Below are 12,536 nucleotides of genomic sequence, written 5' to 3' on the forward strand. Positions count from 1 at the left end.
GTTTTGTCCATCTAAGAATGATTTTGTCAGAAAGACTGAACTAGAATAAGGCCCACAGTTACTAGTTCTTTCTAGCTTTATTCCAAACTCAAATCAGGTCCACAATCTCCTATGCCATAGTTCCATGTTCTGCTTGGAATCTGAGACTACCATTGCACAACATCAGTTTCTAGGTTACACAGTTGTTTTTTTTAATTGATTTTATTGTATTTTTTTACACTGTTTACATAAAGGAAAATGCTGATGGATCAACACCGTTGACATTGTGTTATACATTTACACACACAATACATACATTATTACACATACATTGCATACATTGATTACATCTTGGACAATGCTAGTACATGTGAGCATAGGAGCAATGGGATGCCAGTGCTATTTAATCAGTATTTACACAGTTTGGGGACATACGGGACGCCCATTTATGGTGAGTATCACCCTATAAGTGAGTATCACCCTATATACAGCTATCGCATATTTCGCTTAGTCTCGCATCCTTCTTACCACTGGCTCTGCATTCAATTTATTACCAGTCTAGGGGTATCAAGATAGGTTATACAGTTTTTGGCACTAGGTTGCCATGGCTATTAAAGTACAATCCTTTTTTTTTATTTTACACAATACTATGCACCTCTGAGATTTGTCTGTCTATCAATTTTTTTTCAGTACACTCATGGCAAATAAATTGGTTCTTAGATCTGGAACAAACAATACATCTTCTGTATCTGTGACCACTATTTCCACCTTGACATACAAGCATACAATAATGTATTGTACTTTTATTGCATTTAGGACTGATTCTTGTAAATTTTTTACAATATCATGACTTTGATGACTTTTAGCAACTCAGCTAGGTGTGACATTGTCTATAACATCTTATACACATGCAAATTGTATTTTATATCCCCATTTTTTGACCCTATGGAACCCTTGTGGCGCCATGTAAATAAAAGAATAGTGTAACACAAACAGTAGCGAAATAATAATTGTAGCTGTTGATATTTTGTCTACAGTATTCTGTGAGAAAGAAGCTTTAATATCCAAAAATGTTAAAGCAGTCAATCTCAACTGGTATTTCTGTGCAGATTGTGATATTGTAATGGTTGTATTAACAAGAAACAGTGGAAGGGGGTGACATGAAGACAACCAAGTCATTGTAGAAATGCCAAGGCAGTTATTTCATGGCAACCATGACTGTTTTTATTAACCATTTTATTTGCCAATTGAATTTGTCAAAATAGGTCTAAAAATTGGCAAGCAAACATGTTTATTCATTAGAATGACCTGTAATGTTTATTTATATAGGAAATATATCTTTTTTACACAATATTTTTTATTTGAATTTATAGAACAAATGTGAGCGACACTGTCATTTTTAGAGGTTGTTTTGCACATCTCTCACAGATGTTGGCACTCACAGGGTTAAAAAAGAAAAAAAGGTGAGGAGATACAGTTGGTATATGTACTTTTGGAATTCATAAACCACAAGGCAAAAGCTACTGTACCAATATCTTAATAAAACTATTAAGGAGTCAGAATCTGTAAATCCAGGTAGATGGGAATTAAGTTTTAGAAGCACAATTTTTTTAGTAAAATCTATTTAGATGACTATTAAGTGTCAGCACATACCGCAACACTTTAAAATATGAAACAACCACATCAAAAAAATAAGATCCACTATAAGAGTTACAAGCATGTGAGGAAGGACTAAAAGAAGATTTAAATGAAGCAAGCTTTATGGACTGTATCTTGCAACTCCCTTCAAAGGGGCTAAGCTGAAAGGAAGGATGGACAGTCAAACAGCTTTAGAAAAAAATGTAAGTACTGAAAAACCTTCCACTTTGGAATTTAAAGAAGGTGTTACAAACATTAACAAGAAATGTTGAAGTTGCAGATAACAGTCCTGGAAGAGGCTGTTCTGCATTTCTTTAGATTTTGCCATATAATTTAAAAGAAGTTGCGCAAATAGGACACACGTTTCAAATATAAATTGCGACTTCATATTTAAATAAATAAAAAATGGTAGTTAAATCAAGTGCAAGAATGAAAAAACATATATGGTTGGTTACTTTAAAGATCCAAGGGCATGATGGTTTATAAGCAGTAGCAGAAAATATCAGAGGGCATGGTGTTTGGTCTATGATAAAAAAAAAATACTGTATGAGCATTTGAGTCATGAAGTAAAAAAAAAAAAATATATGAACACATTTTATGAAACATTTAGAAAGTTAGTTTTTTTTACCAGCAAGAAATACTTTGTATATTATTTATTTTCATATAAACTTTTAAAAATGGATAAAACAATTCCTAGCCATATTTGATTTTTTCATTTTGATATTTTTTTTTATAAATAATATTTTTAAAAACATACATAAAAAAAGAGCAAACTAACTACCATATTACAGGTTGTGCTTGAAAAATGACTGTTAGGAGCTGGTTGGTTGGAACTTTGGGACTTGGGATTCAGACCTGTTCATTAGGCTTCCCACAGTATACTTGCAGCCTAGCAAACAGATCAGCGCAGTCCACCACCTCGCTGAATGTGCAGACCACCACCATTGGAAATGGGTCTGAATTTGGCCTCATCCAATCAAGCTTGAATCAGGCTGTTTATCTCTGTCCTCGTTATATCTTACCAAGGAAAAAAGCAGGTACATATAAAAGCTCCCATTGCTGGATCTATAAAGAGAGTAAACAGAGCTGTTTGGTGTCATACTCAGTTATACTTAATGGGTCAATTCCCCCTTTAAATAAATTCCCTCATGCCCCACTAGTCTTTTACTAGTACTATCCATTCCCACATAGTCAGCAATGGAGGCCTTCCACCAGGGCCGCCACTAGGAATCGTGGGGTCCGGGACTGACCTTCAGTCCGGGCCTTACCCCCAAGTACCATTATGCCCCCCTTCTCCCACCTGAGTACCATTACTTACATAGCTGCGGTGGTGTGGCATTGCCCTTGTTCCTGCATGCCTCCACTCTCTGCATGCATCTCCTCAGGAGCGCACACTACACAGTGCAGCCTGCAGAGCACCGAGCCCCTCTGTGTCCTAGGCTCGGCGCTCTGCAGGTTGCACTGTATATTGTGCATGCCTGGCTGGGGGGGCCAATGGGTGGGGAGGCGGTGTGCAGCCACGGGGGGTGGGGGGTGGCTCTGTGCCATTGTTGCTGTGGGCAATCAGAGAGAATAGTACCCTTAAGGGAGTGGCTGAAGGCACAGGGCCTGATTCAAAGTTGATTGCTATTGTGCAAATTCACAATCTGTTTGATTATCAAATGTGACTGCGCATGTGTACGGATCGTTGTGCACGTGTGAGCCAAAAAAGTTACAAAATAGCGAAAATATTTAATAACAATCCCCTTGCAATTTGACAGATAAGAAGTCAGTGAATGGCTCAAATATGGTTTGAAGTAACATGTTTAAAAAAGGGGCAGACTAGATGGGCCAAGTGGTTCTTATCTGCCGTCAAATTCTATGTTTCTATGGAGGTGGTAACCGAAAAAACCCCACAGGTATCCCAGTTGTTTTTTTTGGGAGGGTCTGTGATGCACGTGTTAGCCTCAACCAGCCTGTTTCTGTTGGAGAGTTGTGGAATGGTCAGACTTACTTTTGCACAAATTGGAAAAATAATTTGATGGTTTGTGAATTGCATATAGATACAGATATTTTCGCAATTAACTTGCAGATTTAAGTAGGGTCATTTTTTCTCTGTCTGGGCAGTGGCAAACTACTCGCAGTCATCTGCGTTCAGGTCTGAATCAGGTCCTCAAACATTATTGCCACTTGCACAGTGGTCTTTTAGCCACCTGCTTACTAAACCTTTACCAATAACAGCTGCCTTTCCTTCTTGGATTAGGTCCACCAATTATCAGGATGCCGTTTAGTCTTTCCATGGACAAGGCTGCTATTGGCAACTGTGCAAAGTACAGAACCGGAGTCAGTCTGGGACACAGGAGGAAGGACCAGACACACTACCATGTGTGACTGGCATGGGACCACTGTGGTAGATGGAGCACATTAGCATCACAACACTGTAGATGGAGAAACAACACACTGGGCAGTGAACCGTTATGGCTGAGGTGTAAGCGATGGAGACATTTGGACAGAACTGGAATGCAGAGCAATACCGGTTACAGGCACACAGACAAGCATGTTTGTTATGCAGAAGTAATCACTAATATCTTCACAGTACTGGTAAACAAACAGGCAGACAGACAGGCTCCAGTAGTGGAGTAGCTGCTAGTAGTGACACAGACTGTACATATATTACGTAGCGGAATAGATGCTACTAGGGAAACAGATATACATTCAGCACAACCAAACTGAGGGGCAGTGGCATAACAATAGCCCCACAGACCCCGTGGTGGCAAGGAGGCGCTGAGTAAGTGTGGTTGCTGGGGTCTGGGAGGCTATTGCTGTACTGCACTGCTGCCTGGACCTGCCTTAATCCTCTGCTTGCCACTGACGGGACCTACAGATCTACTTGTCAGCAGTCCCTGCGCTCCTCCTTGCTCCTGCTGCTAAAGAAAAATGGCCCTAACAAACTGTCCACCCCCTTACAGCACACAGTTTTTGAGGATGCTAGAGGCGGCCATGGTCTCTGCTAGCTTCATTTAAAAAAATGGTCTGCTGTCGGGGGGAGCCATTTTGTGAAGGTCATCTTTCATTAGCAGCAGGAGCCAGGAGGAGCACTGGGATGCGGACAAATAGATCTGTGGATCCCGGCCACAGACTTGGCAGTGGTGGCATGCAAGGCAGAGTGGAGTTTTTTTACATTACTGGGAGGGCAACAAAATCTTCTGCCATGGGTAGGGGGGCACAGATTTTGTAGTTACGCCACTGCTGAGGGGCAGTTCTGTTTACAGACAGACAAATGGGTGAAAACACAGGAACAAATAACAGAAGCTCTTAACAGAGCCAGTATAGGCTTGAACACCCAGGATCAGGCACTTTCAGGAAAATAGCAAGCTCGGAGTATAACAGGCTAGTAAGGATAGTACCGGATTAGTCAGGGTTTGTCAGGAATTGTTCAGAGAACACAAAGTATGTTCAGGATCAAGCAGAGTATGACGAGCAATGAGTCTAGGGCAGGCTGGGTAATATAGGGAGAAAGTCCCAATAAGGATGGCTGGTAAAGGACAAGCCTCCTGATACACAGATATACTACAACTAGACAACCAATCACATAGAGGTAATGGTCTAATTATGTAACAGCTGAGACTAGACAGGCCACAAATACAGGATACAGGCTAAAGTTACACAGACCCACAGGGCAGTATTCAATGAAAAAGTTCTCCGTGCATGGAGAGCGTTTTATTTCGCTCTCCATGCACTCTCCGTGTTCCGGAGGGCTCGCTGCCACTCCTGCTCCCTCTATTCAATGTGGTTAAGACTCGCCGCCACTCGCGGCGAGTCTTAACCCCTGCAGGGAGCTTTCAGGGAGCCGGAAGCAGCCAGAGAGATTAAAGTCTCCCTGGCTGCTCCAGAGGACTGTGGAGGGGAGGGGGGCTCTCCAGGACCCAGGCTGCACCCCCCTATAGCCAGCGGGGGACCCAGTATTCACTGCACCGTTCGTGCATAGTTACGTTCGGGTGCAGTGAATATATGAATATCTAATGAGCGGCTCGAGCGCTCGGGCCCCCTGCTGGCTGCACTGTGTAAAAAAAAAAAAAAAAAAAAAAAAAAATGTAAAAAAAATATTTTTTTTTAATTAAATATATATTCATGTGCTATAAGCACATGAATAAAAATAACATGCCCCTTCACAGAAAAAAAAACTGATTTTTTGACACCAAAATTTCTTAAAAAAACCTTTTAGTTTAAAAGTTCACATTCCAGCTCTCCATCAAAAGATGGAGAATTGCTACACGGAGAGACACGGAGAAAGTCACTTAGAAAGACGGAGAACATTTCACATTGAATAGGGTTGCTCGCTTTTGGAGAGCAAAATGCTCCGTCCAAGGCGAACAAAGCACAAGTTCTCCACAAAACACGGAGAACTTTTCTCATTGAATACAGCCCATACTCTACATGAGTCAGGCTGCAGTTACACAGACCTGCCAGAGACGACTCATAACACAAACAGGATGCAAATAAAAGGAAAGACTTTATTCATGGCCATTACTAAAGACCTAAGCGATTGCCTGAATTTTTTAATTCATTTTAACATGTATTCACACTCTCAAACTCCTGTTACTATTATCTATATTTTTCTAAAGATTTTTGTTTTCAGCATGGAATGAACATTCACTTTTTCTAGCATCTACTATTCCACTTAAAAAGAGTAATGTCAATATATATTTTCTTTTAAGTGCTGTTAATAGTCTTGTCCTGTTCAACTGACACTATTATTTAGCAGTACACAAGTCCCCATCATTGTTTTCCACGATAGGCCATTCATACTCCAGTCTGACACTGCTTATGTTAAACTAAGCACTTACAAGGACAAATGTTTTTTTCTGAAGAAGATAAACCGTGCATGAGGGCTCAGATACACTTTTTGGATACAAATTTAACCTCTATGCTTAATTTGTTGGTTGCCAATTTGGGAATATATGTACTGTATAAGCTAATTTGGGGGTCTTCTAGAGTTAAGTACATGCATCCAAAGCATACATGTTATATTTGTTTTGCAAAAATTGTAAATGTTATGAGTTTTAAGTGAATCTTTGCAAATGTGCAATAAAATAAAAATAATTACAAGTAAACTAAGTACCAGTGTTCATACCATAGACTGGTTACCACCATGCTAAGGTCACAGCACGGGTCTTAAATCCCGGCACTCCAACCCTGGTCAAGAGCAGGGTCGGAGTGCCGGGATTTAAGACCCGTGTTGACCCTTTCACACCACCAAAAAACCTGGGTTTCCTGGCAAATTACCTGGTTCAAAAGCTTTAACCCGGTAATTTGTTTTGTGGTGTGAATGGGGTATAAGAGGAAAGTCCAGCAGCAGAGTAGTTTGTCCCTCCTGACATGGGTCAGGTTAGGAGGTACAGTATGTGGTCACACTGTAACAGGAAATCACAAAGCTTGGCTTTCACCGTGTCATCAGCCTGCAACTACAGTACATTATCCAATATTTATGTCACAGCACTTATTCTTCTATTAATTCATGTAGATTGTAATATATGTCATGCATGCAGCATTAGTGTCTGCCAATGCATTTAATCTTATATACAGATGTGTCCACATACAACTAATCACTGATCTTCTTGGTGAGACTTTTTCCATTAAAATGCAGCTGTCACGGTCTCAGGTACATCACGCTGGTCACCAGGCCGGGGATTGGCTAGACCTGACACAGGGGTGCGGAGTCTTACCATGCCATAGGTGTTCACCAGTGACCCCTCCAGTTGGGATTTGGGCTTTGCTGCTATGGACATGCCGGTCGCGGTCCCCTGAGCAGGTTCCCCATGTGGCACTGGTAACCCCTTGGAAACAGGTAGCGTGGATTCAGGATTATGCGTAGTCATCTTAGCCGGGTCGTACACTGGTATGTCACGGAGCACAGTACACAAGGGTCAGACGGGAGAATAGTCAGAAGGCAAGCCGAGGTCGTCCACTGGTAATCACTGGGTACGGTACACGAGGATCAGGCAGGAGAGTGGTCAGGAGGCAGGCCGAGGTCATACACAGGTAACCCACGATTCACGGTACACAGGGATTAAGCCGAAGGATAGTCAGGAAGCAAGCCGAAGTCAGTATCTGGTGATCAGGAATACAGTGAAGTACAAGGGACGCTGGAGCAGGATGTGAGCCTATACTCTGGCAGCTTCTGTCTGCCAGAGACTGCCTTTTTATAGGAAGCACAGGGAGCTAATTACTCACAGGTGCCCTAATCAATGAAGGCTGAGCATGGTCAGTTCACACTGAACTCTCCTGCAGGAGAGAGTTACCAGGTGTTGCAACTAATCAGCAGAGCTCAGATCACACAGACTTTACTGCAGCATGGAGTGGATCAGAAGCTGAAATCAGCATGCAGACTTTAACCACACAGAGCTGTCAGCAGCAATAGACAGAGCCAGCAGGATTTTGCAAGCAGGTAACACTGAATACTACATATTGTGACATTACCCCCCCCTCTAGGGGTGGGCTCCGAACACCCCACAAGGAAATTTTCAAGGTCGTCTGCGGTGCTTCTTTTTTTTGGAAGGCTGTTTGGATTTTGTTGACTGATGTGTGACCTTTGGCTCTACAAAACGGGCAGTAGATAATATTGGACGTCCCAGAAAAGGAGTGACATCATGATCCGAGCCGCACTCTGAACTTGAATCCTGGTCCATGGTCCGTGTAGGGAGTTCATGAGGATCCACCATCAACCTGGAAGAACCTACACATATAACTCCACCTCTTAAATTCAAGGAATCGGGTCTCAAAAATTTTTTGGGAGATGCTCTGGGAATTTTAGAATGAAGTCTAGCTGACTCACCACTCTGACTGACCTCAGGTGCGGCAAGGATAGACCTCTCACCAGGAGTCTTGGGTCCAAATCTTTCAACCACAGCCCTGGAAAAAGAAATTAGGTCTTTTAGTCGGGGGTCATGAGTCTCAATGAGTGTACTAACCCACTCCATGGCTTCTCCCCTGAATGACAACACTAAGTACTTGACAATGTTTGCCAAATTAACCCCGGAGAATGGATCGGAGTTCATAGCATCTAAATAATAGTCTGCTAGGGCTTGGAAGTGGGTGAGATCTCCATCAAATTGGACAAACTGAGGCTCTTTAAATGAATCCAATTGAACTGGATCCTCCAGGAAAATGGACTTGGAGGACAGTTTGGGTAGAGCCGGGACTCCCAGCAACACAGGCAAATCTTCTTGAATGGCAGGCATTGGAACCTTAGAGACCATGAGGGTACTGGAGACAGGTCCGGAGGCTGCGGAGGAAGACCCAGAGACTTTGGAGACAGGCCCGTAGGCCATGGAGACTGGCCCGGAGGCCGTGGAGATTGGCCCGGAGGCAGCGGAGACTGGCCCGGAGGCCGCGGAGACAGGCCCGGAGGCCGCGGAGACAGGCCCGGAGGCCGCGGAGACAGGCCCGGAGGCCGTGGCACATAGGTCCTCATGCCCGGAGGCAAGGGCAGATGGGTCCTCATGCCCGAAGGCAAGGGCAGATGGGTCCTCATGCCCGAAGGCAAGGGCAGATGGGTCCTCATGCCCGAAGGCAAGGGCAGATGGGTCCTCATGCCCGAAGGCAAGGGCAGATGGGTCCTCATGCCCGAAGGCAAGGGCAGATGGATCTCTACTGGGAGTGACACACTCGGAACTCCCGTCTGGAGTGGAGGACTCGGAACTCCCGTCTGGAGTGGAGGACTCGGAACCCCCATCTGGGGTGATTAACTCGGAATCCCCATCTGGGGTGATTAACTGGGGACACCCTTCTTGGGTGCTTAACTCGGAACCCCCTCCTGGGGTGACGGACTCGAAACCCCCACCTGGGGTGACGGACTCGAAACCCCCACTTGGGGTGACGGACTCGGAACCCCCACTTGGGGTGACGGACTCGGAACCCCCACTTGGGGTGACGGACTCGGAACCCCCACTTGGGGTGACGGACTCGGAACCCCCACTTGGGGTGACGGACTCGGAACCCCCACTTGGGGTGACAAACTCGGAACCCCCACTTGGGGTGATAAACTCGGAACCCCCACTTGGGGTGATAAACTCGGAACCCCCACTTGGGGTGATAAACTCGGAACCCCCACTTGGGGTGATAAACTCGGAACCCCCACTTGGGGTGACATACAGAGCCCCTTCTTGAGGCAAAGTGCTCGGTGGCCCTACTTGGGAAGCCACACTCAGAGACTCCTCTTTGGGTAATGCATTAAGACGCCCTTTTTGGGGTACCACCTTCAGAGACACCTCTTGGGGTGCAGTGCTCAGGAAACCCACCTGGGGCGCAATGCTCAGAGACCCTGTTTGGGGTGTGGTACTCTGAGACCCTGCTTGGAGCCTGACAGTCTGAGACCCCTCCTGGTGCACGACACTCTGAGACCCCTCTCGGAACTCAACACTGGGGAATTCCTTTTGGAGTACAGCACTTTGATGCCCTTCCTGGGACTTAACACTAGGAAGCTCCTCCTGGAGCACATTACTCGGAAGCCCCTTCTTGGGCTGGACTGCCAGGACCCCATCTTTGGGTTTGATACTCCCCTCCTGGGGCTTGTAACCATGAACCCCATCCTGGGGCTGGATGGACAGGACCCCCACCTGGGGTTGGACTGATGGGACCCCCTCTCGGGGTGAGACTGAATGGACTCCCTCTTGAGTTTGGACCAACAGGGGCCCCTCTTGGGGTGAGGCTGGCTGGACCCTCTCATGGACTTGGACCAACAGGACCCCCTCTTGGGGCTTGCGATCATGAACACCTTCCCGAGGCTGGACCTGGGCTAAACAGTTCTTCAAAGAAATTTTGGTCCTAGGACCCCAGTTGTAACCATAGGATTCCCTCTGGGTTAGAACAGAATCTACTGCTCTATTTCGGGTCCCACGTAGGGAACAATCCCCGATGAAATGATCCTGGGCTCCACAATAAAAGCATAGGCTGAGGGATCTACGCCGCTGGCGCTCCTCATCAGACAACTGGGGACGAGGATGACTCAGGTACCTGTCCTTGCAGGGCACAGATGTAGATGCCACTGGAGTGCCCGGAATGTCATCAGAGGGTTTCACAGGCACTGAACCTAGAGTGGAAGGTACCGTGCCACTAGAAGGACTGCCTAGTAAGACCGTAATCACTGAAAACACCTTAGTCAGTAGCTCCTGCAACTGCTGCATTAAAAGGTGAAGAATCTTCAATGCCTGTGACACTGGTTCCACGGATATTGGAGGAGATGAAGCGAAGTCCATCCGCTGTAACAGAGTCTGTATGCTTTGTAAGATCAGAGCTTGGTTCTGCTCTTGCTTACAGACCCTAGCAGACAGTTGCTCCCATAGCTCCTTTTTTGGGCCAGAGTATTCTGTCACGGTCTCAGGTACATCACGCTGGTCACCAGGCCGGGGATTGGCTAGACCTGACACAGGGGTGCGGAGTCTTACCATGCCATAGGTGTTCACCAGTGACCCCTCCAGTTGGGATTTGGGCTTTGCTGCTATGGACATGCCGGTCGCGGTCCCCTGAGCAGGTTCCCCATGTGGCACTGGTAACCCCTTGGAAACAGGTAGCGTGGATTCAGGATTATGCGTAGTCATCTTAGCCGGGTCGTACACTGGTATGTCACGGAGCACAGTACACAAGGGTCAGACGGGAGAATAGTCAGAAGGCAAGCCGAGGTCGTCCACTGGTAATCACTGGGTACGGTACACGAGGATCAGGCAGGAGAGTGGTCAGGAGGCAGGCCGAGGTCATACACAGGTAACCCACGATTCACGGTACACAGGGATTAAGCCGAAGGATAGTCAGGAAGCAAGCCGAAGTCAGTATCTGGTGATCAGGAATACAGTGAAGTACAAGGGACGCTGGAGCAGGATGTGAGCCTATACTCTGGCAGCTTCTGTCTGCCAGAGACTGCCTTTTTATAGGAAGCACAGGGAGCTAATTACTCACAGGTGCCCTAATCAATGAAGGCTGAGCATGGTCAGTTCACACTGAACTCTCCTGCAGGAGAGAGTTACCAGGTGTTGCAACTAATCAGCAGAGCTCAGATCACACAGACTTTACTGCAGCATGGAGTGGATCAGAAGCTGAAATCAGCATGCAGACTTTAACCACACAGAGCTGTCAGCAGCAATAGACAGAGCCAGCAGGATTTTGCAAGCAGGTAACACTGAATACTACATATTGTGACAGCAGCTTATTCTCAAAATGTTTACACGAGCAGCTTTTGCTCGTTATTTATTTTCTATTTATTAGTGAATAAATTATTTATGAAGCGCACACATATTCATCAGGACTTTACTGTCCTGGCTATTATCTGGCCATTCACATTATTACCTGCGCATTGGAGCCTCATTACATAATTGCCTGTGCATTCACATCATTGACTGCATATATATCTGGCCATTCACATCGTTGCCTGCACATTGGAGCCTACAATCTATATTCCGTACCAAGCCTATTAAATCAGCAGCCACATTTTGGATTTGGGAGAAAACCGGAGTACCCATAGGAAATGTATGCAAGCATGGGGAGAATATAAAAACTCTGCTTAGTTAGTATCATAGTGGGAATTGACCACAAGACCTCAGTGCTGTAAGGCAGTAATGCTAACCATTACAGGTGTCAAAAGTTTTGGAGCCCATTCTACTGTAGGTTCCCAGAGAGGTTCTGGTGTCCCCTATGGCAAATCTCAATTGAAGTTCTGAAACACATACAGTATTGATATTTGCACATGTTACTATTCTAATAATGGATTACATTTGTTCATGTCACCTTGTTAAAACTTACTTATGCTTAAAGACTGCTACAGTTCAGCAAAGTCTCAGCCAAGTTTGTAATGTTTATAAGTTGCAACCTTTTTATTTTACATCTGCAAGGCATTTATTTAAGGTTGGAATAATTACCTGTGTATACGTCAAATGTTGCTGGTGTTA

General features: G+C 45.2%; 1 protein-coding gene across 2 annotated transcripts in view; it reads left to right on the forward strand.

Moving 5' to 3' along the window:
* Positions 1–11,571: 11,571 nt before the first annotated feature.
* The window catches only part of LOC146062531 (uncharacterized), a 65,291-nt gene continuing 64,326 nt past the window's right edge, over positions 11,572–12,536 (forward strand). For both annotated transcript variants that reach the window (XM_083174645.1, XM_083174644.1), the window contains exon 1: positions 11,572–11,764. The gene's annotated coding sequence lies outside the window, so the exon portion shown is untranslated. The remainder of the gene's footprint in view (positions 11,765–12,536) is intronic.

This window comes from Crinia signifera, chromosome 3 (genome assembly GCF_055691185.1).
Source record: "Crinia signifera chromosome 3, ASM5569118v1, whole genome shotgun sequence".
Lineage (NCBI taxonomy): Eukaryota > Metazoa > Chordata > Amphibia > Anura > Myobatrachidae > Crinia > Crinia signifera.